Source organism: Protomyctophum parallelum, assembly GCF_964188405.1.
Source record: "Protomyctophum parallelum genome assembly, chromosome: 18".
Taxonomy (NCBI): domain Eukaryota; kingdom Metazoa; phylum Chordata; class Actinopteri; order Myctophiformes; family Myctophidae; genus Protomyctophum; species Protomyctophum parallelum.
This window is the reverse complement of record NC_139716.1, coordinates 45,487,568-45,496,316: the sequence shown is the minus strand read 5'-3', so window position 1 is coordinate 45,496,316 and position 8,749 is coordinate 45,487,568.

Sequence of the window (8,749 nt, the reverse complement as noted above, 5' to 3'; positions counted from 1 at the left end):
TTGGTATCCATTGTTAGGTATGCCCATATAATGACCACCATATGGTCTAAAAGTGTGAAAAACGTCTTTTTCATTTCACTACACCTTTAACCCCATTCTGAACAGGAACCCATTTTGGTGTTATAGCATCATGTTATGCTTTAGCTATTTAAAAATAGCAGACCTACAAGCTCATAAGCGCGCCACCGAGTGGCGCGCTTATGAGCTTGTAGGTCTGCTATTTTAGGGAAAAATCGAAGAACGACTGACATTTTTAGAATCTGATCTCAGGTCAGAATGGGTTAATCAGACCCAGTGTGTGTCCAGTGGAAACCTCGTGTGAATCTGATCTCAGGTCAGAATGGGTTAAGTCGTTATGCCAATTAGCCCTTCGCCAAGCCCCGCCCACTCCACCCTGCGATGGCGAGCTGTCCATCTGTCACCCATAGAGATGCACGTTAATTAACACAATCTGTGCCCAAGACGTCCACAGACGTCCTATAGGAACTATATGACGGGACTTCTCCATATCAGTGATCCGTCGTTTCAGTATACTGTAGCAAGACCATCGAAATTTCAAAATGTCTCCTAAATCTATTCAGACTGGCCTGCAAGTAGGCTATGCACTGGACAGAATGAGCATGACATTATTTCAATCCCACCTGAGGGGGGCAGAGGTCAACCCTCAGCTGGGTCTGACCCACCTGAGGGGGGCAGAGGTCAACCCTCAGCTGGGTCTGACCCACCTGAGGGGGGCAGAGGTCAACCCTCAGCTGGGTCTGACCCACCTGAGGGGGGCAGAGGTCAACCCTCAGCTGGGTCTGACCCACCTGAGGGGGGCAGAGGTCAACCCTCAGCTGGGTCTGACCCACCTGAGGGGGGGAGAGGTCAACCCTCAGCTGGGTCTGACCCACCTGAGGGGGGGAGAGGTCAACCCTCAGCTGGGTCTGACCCACCTGAGGGGGGGAGAGGTCAACCCTCAGCTGGGTCTGACCCACCTGAGGGGGGGAGAGGTCAACCCTCAGCTGGGTCTGACCCACCTGAGGGGGGGAGAGGTCAACCCTCAGCTGGGTCTGACCCACCTGAGGGGGGCAGAGGTCAACCCTCAGCTGGGTCTGACCCACCTGAGGGGGGCAGAGGTCAACCCTCAGCTGGGTCTGACCCACCTGAGGGGGGGAGAGGTCAACCCTCAGCTGGGTCTGACCCACCTGAGGGGGGGAGAGGTCAACCCTCAGCTGGGTCTGACCCACCTGAGGGGGGGAGAGGTCAACCCTCAGCTGGGTCTGACCAACCTGAGGGGGGGAAATGATGCCCAACCCAGTGGTCACTTAGAGTAGCACCGCGCGGGTGAACATGTACTGTCTGTCTTAACATTACTATTACTAACCCTACACTAGTCTCACGTTACCAGACTGTTGCCTCTCGCGATTTCCAAATGCTTCATCGTACGGTCTGTCTGGAGCTACGTTAGAGCTGTCATGAGTAAACTATAAATGCTTCATCGTATACGGTCTGTCTGGAGCTACGTTAGAGCTGTCATGAGTAAACTATAAATGCTTCATCGTATACGGTCTGTCTGGAGCTACGTTAGAGCTGTCATGAGTAAACTATAAATGCTTCATCGTATACGGTCTGTCTGGAGCTACGTTAGAGCTGTCATGAGTAAACTATAAATGCTTCATCGTATACGGTCTGTCTGGAGCTACGTTAGAGCTGTCATGAGTAAACTATAAATGCTTCATCGTACGGTCTGTCTGGAGCTACGTTAGAGCTGTCATGAGTAAACTTATAAATGCTTCATCGTATACGGTCTGTCTGGAGCTACGTTAGAGCTGTCATGAGTAAACTATGAATGCTTCATCGTATACGGTCTGTCTGGAGCAAAAGAATAGCACAGCCCCCCCCGGGCCAATCCTGGGACGTTACCGTGCAGAGTTCAAACCCCAGCGTCTCCGCGGTGGAGGGCAGGAACTTACCTGCTGAAAACAACAAAAAAAAAGATTTCTCAGATCTTGGCGGACTGGAGGTCCATTTTCTGGACCACTACGACAACGTCTACCCCCCCCCCCCCCCCCCCCCCCGCGTTGTCTTCTCATGGACGTCAACACGTGTCTTAACACAAGGCCAACATCAAAACCAAATGGACCCTTAGGGCCGATTCATACTCCTATTCTACCGCTGTTTCGGCGCTGTAGTGCCGAAATGATTTCGGCTCGGCAGAGATTTTCAGTAGCACCGAAGAGCCGACTTAGGGACGGTACCCGCCTATCCCCCCCCCCCCCCCGAACCTCAAATGACGTCACCTTGTAGGCTCTACAGAGCTTTTATTTTATTCTCTAAATTAGGAGTATGAATCGGCCCTTACATTTGGTTCCATTTGTAGTTTACACTTTCTGAGTTCTGGAGGTTCCTTGAATGAAATGAAGCAGACCTCAGACATGAAGTCCTGTCCATGAACCAGCTCTGACAGGCTGACAAACAGACCTCAGACATGAAGTCCTGTCCATGAACCAGCTCTGACAAACCAACGCTTCCAGAAACTGTTCCAAATGTGATCGGTATACTTTCAAAATGATCAGCTCAACATGATCTATACCCACCGAAAAGATTATAATAGCATTGCTGAAAATGTCTTTGGAATAGCAGCGCTGGCTTTACATGTAAAACAAATGCAATTGGGACGGGAATAAAGGGAGAAATGGAATAGGTTGAGATTCTGCATTTACTTTGTAATTCTGCCGACGTTGTGCGCAGCGAGCGACACTCTTTGAAAACAAAGTGTTGTTGTGGGTTTTGAGCTGACGGGCTTTTTTATGTCAACGAATCGAGTCAACTTAATTCAAGTGGCAGATGTAAAAAAAATGTTTATATTTAACCCATTCTGAACGGGAACCTATTTTGGTGTTAGCATCATGTCATGCTTTAGCTAATTGAAAAATAGCAGATCTACAAGCTCGTAGTGCGCCACCGAGTGGCGCGCTACGAGCTTGTAGGTCTGCTATTTTTGAAAAATCGAAGAGCGACTTGACATTTTTAGAATCTGATCTCGGGTCAGAATGGAAAACTGTCAGAATGTAGAAGACATTTTTAGAATCTGATCTCAGGTCAGAATGGAAAACTGTCAGGATGTAGAAGACTTTTTTAGAATCTGATCTCAGGTCAGAATGGAAAACTGTCAGGATGTAGAAGACATTTTTAGAATCTGATCTCAGGTCAGAATGGAAAACTGTCAGGATGTAGAAGACATTTTTAGAATCTGATCTCAGGTCAGAATGGAAAACTGTCAGGATGTAGAAGACATTTTTAGAATCTGATCTCAGGTCAGAATGGGTTAAATTAACTATTCTTTAGGGACCTGTCATGTGATCAACATGCAGGGCCTTCGCGATCTACTGGTAGATCGCGATCTACCTTTTGGGCAGCGCTGCCTGGTATACTGTATACTGTATACTGTATATATCTAAATGACGGAGACCCGCCCGACAGCACTGTTGAAGGCAATTTATCTGTGCCAGTTATTAAAGGACAACTTTAGTTTTTTTCAACCAAGGTTCATGTTTTAGGTTGTTATTAGATAAACTAAAAGATGAGTCTTAATTTTATTTAATTTGCTGCTTTCTTTAGTTTTTGCGATTTTAGCAGTTTTTGACAGGGGGGCGGGGGCATTCGAGCATGGGGCTAAATATGTATTTTTTAACACAATTTTATGGTGATTTATTTTTTTATGGTTTACTATAGTCCTAATAAACGCCAGGAAATTACATCTGGCCACAAAATATCACAGGATCTACTGAATGTGACAAACTGACATATTGAGCCTATACACACAGTATAATCCTTTCCCCAGTAGGCTACCTTCACATTCAGTAGATCCTGTGATCTTCTGTGGCCAGATGTAATTTCCTGACGTTTATTAGGACTATAGTAAACCATAAAAAAAGAAATCACCATAACATTGTGTTAAAAAATACATATTTAGACCCATGCTCGAATGCCCCCGCCCCCCTGTCAAAAACAGCTAAATTCCCTAAAACGAAAGAAAGCAGCAAATGAAAAAAGATTAACACTCATCTTTTACTTTCTCTAATAACAACCTACAACATGAACCTTGGTTGAAAAAAACTAAAGTTGTCCTTTAAGTATTTTTGCTGAATTACTCGTGACAAAGTTGTAAAAGTCAACAGTATGTATGTCCATAAAACAAGCAAGCAGCACGCGCAGACAACACACTAGTTTTCACAATCTGATACAATGCCGGCTATACTGTCTAATGTTTTGATAATTCGTGCGACAGATGTATGCATACAGTAAGACACACATAAGAGTTTCAAACTAGTGCATTTAAGAAGAAGATGATCAGTATATAGTAATAATAATATAGTAATATAATTTTGAAAAATAATAACAAAATGATTGAAACAAAGAACTCGTTAATTGTTTGCGAGCGTGCTCTGCTTGTATGTGTTATGGATATAGGCCTACATACTGTACAACTTTGTCATGAATAATTCAACAAGAAATACTTATAACTAGGGATGTCCACTTTTATCGCTTCCGATCCGATCCAGATACGTCCATTTCTGTGTTAGCCGATACCGAATACCGATACCAGGGTCGTGATCTCGTGTTGTGTTTATAGCTATCTAGCTATATATCTGGTGTTGTGTTTATAGCTATCTAGCTATATATCTTGTGTTGTGTTTATAGCAGACTCCTCACTCAAATGTGCACTTGCAGTTTGGCTAAACTCCAAAGCAAACTCCACAACATTTTATTTACCTGCCATAGTGTCAACCCCTTACCCCTGTGTGGGATCACTGGTTAGACTGGCATAGTGTCGACCCCTTACCCCTGTGTGGGATCACTGGTTAGACTGGCATAGTGTCGACCCCTTACCCCTGTGTGGGATCACTGGTTAGACTGGCATAGTGTCGACCCCTTACCCCTACAATTTACAATTTAGGCATTTAGCAGACGCTCTTAATCCAGAGCGACTTACAATAATCAAGAACAAAAGCATGGGAATACATCACAAAAGCATTTATCATAAAACATGCGTAAGCTAAGAAAGTAACAGTGGAATATCTATATTATGAGACTATACATATAAACTATATATATATACTACTATGCTATACATTATGTACTATGGCGTGCTATGACTATATACAATGCAATTATAGTGCTGTCTACATAACATGCTATAAGTCTGTATCAGATGCTATCTAAGTCTACAGAAATGCTATCTAAGGGGGTAGGGTAAGTGCTATGGGCCATGATGGAGTCTGAAAAGGTGGGTTTTCAGACTACGGCGGAAGATTGGGAGTGATGCTGCAGTTCTGACTGCAATGGGAAGTGCATTCCACAGTTTTGGAGCCAGAAGGGAGAAGAGTTTGGGACGTGTGGAGCGTTGTCCCGGCGTTTTTAGTGAGGGTACTTCCAGCATCCCTGCCAACTCTCCATCATCTATAGCTGGGGAGCCCCTGGGACCCTCTCAAATGAGGACCCCTGGTGGTCCAAAACCACTGACATAAAGCAACACAATCTTTGGGTTTGTCAGAAAAGTCAAATCTGATGAAACGTGAAAACAAACATCGCATGAATTAAGTAGGAATGAAAATCTCTTCCAGACATATTTGCGGAACAGTCAGTTCCCTGTGTCGGATCGCTGGTTAGACTGGCATAGTGTCAACCTCTTACCCCTGTGTGGGATCACTGGTTAGACTGGCATAGTGTCAACCCCTTACCCCTGTGTGGGATCGCTGGTTAGACTGGCATAGTGTCGACCCCTTACCCCTGTGTGGGATCACTGGTTAGACTGGCATAGTGTCAACCCCTTACCCCTGTGTGGGATCGCTGGTTAGACTGGCATAGTGTCGACCCCTTACCCCTGTGTGGGATCACTGGTTAGACTGGCATAGTGTCAACCCCTTACCCCTGTGTGGGATCGCTGGTTAGACTGGCATAGTGTCGACCCCTTACCCCTGTGTGGGATCGCTGGTTAGACTGGCATAGTGTCGACCCCTTACCCCTGTGTGGGATCGGTGGTTAGACTGGCATAGTGTCGACCCCTTACCCCTGTGTGGGATCACTGGTTAGACTGGCATAGTGTCGACCCCTTACCCCTGTGTGGGATCGGTGGTTAGACTGGCATATTTCGACCCCTTACCCCTGTGTGGGATCGGTGGTTAGACTGGCATAGTGTCGACCCCTTACCCCTGTGTGGGATCACTGGTTAGACTGGCATAGTGTCGACCCCTTACCCCTGTGTGGGATCACTGGTTAGACTGGCATAGTGTCGACCCCTTACCCCTGTGTCGGATCACTGGTTAGACTGGCATAGTGTCGACCCCTTACCCCTGTGTCGGATCGGTGGTTAGACTGGCATAGTGTCGACCCCTTACCCCTGTGTGGGATCACTGGTTAGACTGGCATAGTGTCAACCCCTTACCCCTGTGTGGGATCACTGGTTAGACTGGCATAGTGTCGACCCCTTACCCCTGTGTGGGATCACTGGTTAGACTGGCATAGTGTCGACCCCTTACCCCTGTGTGGGATCACTGGTTAGACTGGCATAGTGTCGACCCCTTACCCCTGTGTCGGATCGGTGGTTAGACTGGCATAGTGTTAACCCCTTCCTTACCCCTGTGTGGGATCACTGGTTAGACTGGCATAGTGTCGACCCCTTACCCCTGTGTGGGATCACTGGTTAGACTGGCATAGTGTCGATCCCTTACCCCTGTGTGGGATCACTGGTTAGACTGGCATAGTGTCAACCCCTTACCCCTGTGTGGGATCACTGGTTAGACTGGCATAGTGTCGACCCCTTCCTTACCCCTGTGTGGGATCGGTGGTTAGACTGGCATAGTGTCGACCCCTTACCCCTGTGTGGGATCGGTGGTTAGACTGGCATAGTGTCAACCCCTTACCCCTGTGTGGGATCGGTGGTTAGACTGGCATAGTGTCACCCCCTTACCCCTGTGTGGGATCACTGGTTAGACTGGCATAGTGTTAACCCCTTCCTTACCCCTGTGTGGGATCGGTGGTTAGACTGGCATAGTGTCGACCCCTTACCCCTGTGTGGGATCGGTGGTTAGACTGGCATAGTGTCGACCCCTTACCCCTGTGTGGGATCGGTGGTTAGACTGGCATAGTGTCGACCCCTTACCCCTGTGTGGGATCGGTGGTTAGACTGGCATAGTGTTAACCCCTTACCCCTGTGTGGGATCACTGGTTAGACTGGCATAGTGTCGACCCCTTACCCCTGTGTGGGATCACTGGTTAGACTGGCATAGTGTCGACCCCTTACCCCTGTGTGGGATCGGTGGTTAGACTGGCATAGTGTCGACCCCTTACCCCTGTGTGGGATCGGTGGTTAGACTGGCATAGTGTCAACCCCTTACCCCTGTGTGGGATCACTGGTTAGACTGGCATAGTGTTAACCCCTTACCCCTGTGTGGGATCGGTGGTTAGACTGGCATAGTGTCGACCCCTTACCCCTGTGTGGGATCGGTGGTTAGACTGGCATAGTGTCGACCCCTTACCCCTGTGTGGGATCACTGGTTAGACTGGCATAGTGTCGACCCCTTACCCCTGTGTGGGATCGGTGGTTAGACTGGCATAGTGTCGACCCTTTACCCCTGTGTGGGATCACTGGTTAGACTGGCATAGTGTCGACCCCTTACCCCTGTGTGGGATCACTGGTTAGACTGGCATAGTGTTAACCCCTTCCTTACCCCTGTGTGGGATCACTGGTTAGACTGACATATTCACCGATACCGATATAACAAATAAGGGCCGATCCGATACTTTTCCCGACACAGTATCGGGACATCTATACTTGTAACTCGCACAAATAAATTGCTGCCGGGCGGGTCTTGACAGGAATACCGGATGACTCGCCCCGGTGCGTGCCCATTTTTCCTCCCGGAATTGTCACCAGTGAGGGGGATAACTTTGTAATATGCTATTGGCTGTTCTTTTTGGAAAAAGATAAAAAGATACTCCTGTAGAAAGGCTATATTATATTACTTATATTGACCCTATGAACAATGTAGTATTATTTAGTATATGTAAGGTTTTGCCCCCTCAAATGGTACCTCGTCAGATAATCCCCACATATCCTACAACAACTTTCTGTGAACAGACTTCACTGTAGTAGCTTTTCATAAATTATATTTGTACTTAGGCTGTTCTGCTGTCATGAAAGTTTATAGTTAGAGAAGCTCAAAGTCCAGCCGTCTGCTGTCCAGCCTCTCCCACCAACCCCTCACTGGGGGACATTCTGGGAGGAAAACAGAAACGGGGCGAGTCTTCTTGTTAACCCTTTGCACAACCGCTCCGTCATTTAGATATATGCATGTGATGTACGTACTGTAACCTGTCCCTGTTCTTGGGTGTTGGATGTGGTTCCGGTTCTCAGCCCTGCTAAGTGTTACGTTTTCTGTATAACATTCTTACTGTAATTCTTTGGATTTTTGGGGGTAAATCTCTTTAAATAAATAAATAAATAAATGCCTTTGTTGGGAATACTGACTGTTCCGCAAATAATATGTCTGGAAGAGATTTTCATTCCTGCTTAATTCTTAAACATGCGATGTTTGTTTTCACGTTTCATCAGATTTGACTTTTCTGACAAACCCAAAGATTGTGTTGCTTTATGTCAGTGATTTTGGACCACCAGGGGTCCTTGAGGGGGGTCCCAGGGGGTCCCAGCTATAGATGATGGAGAGTTGGTAACCAAATGGACCCTCATTAGATCTTTATCAAG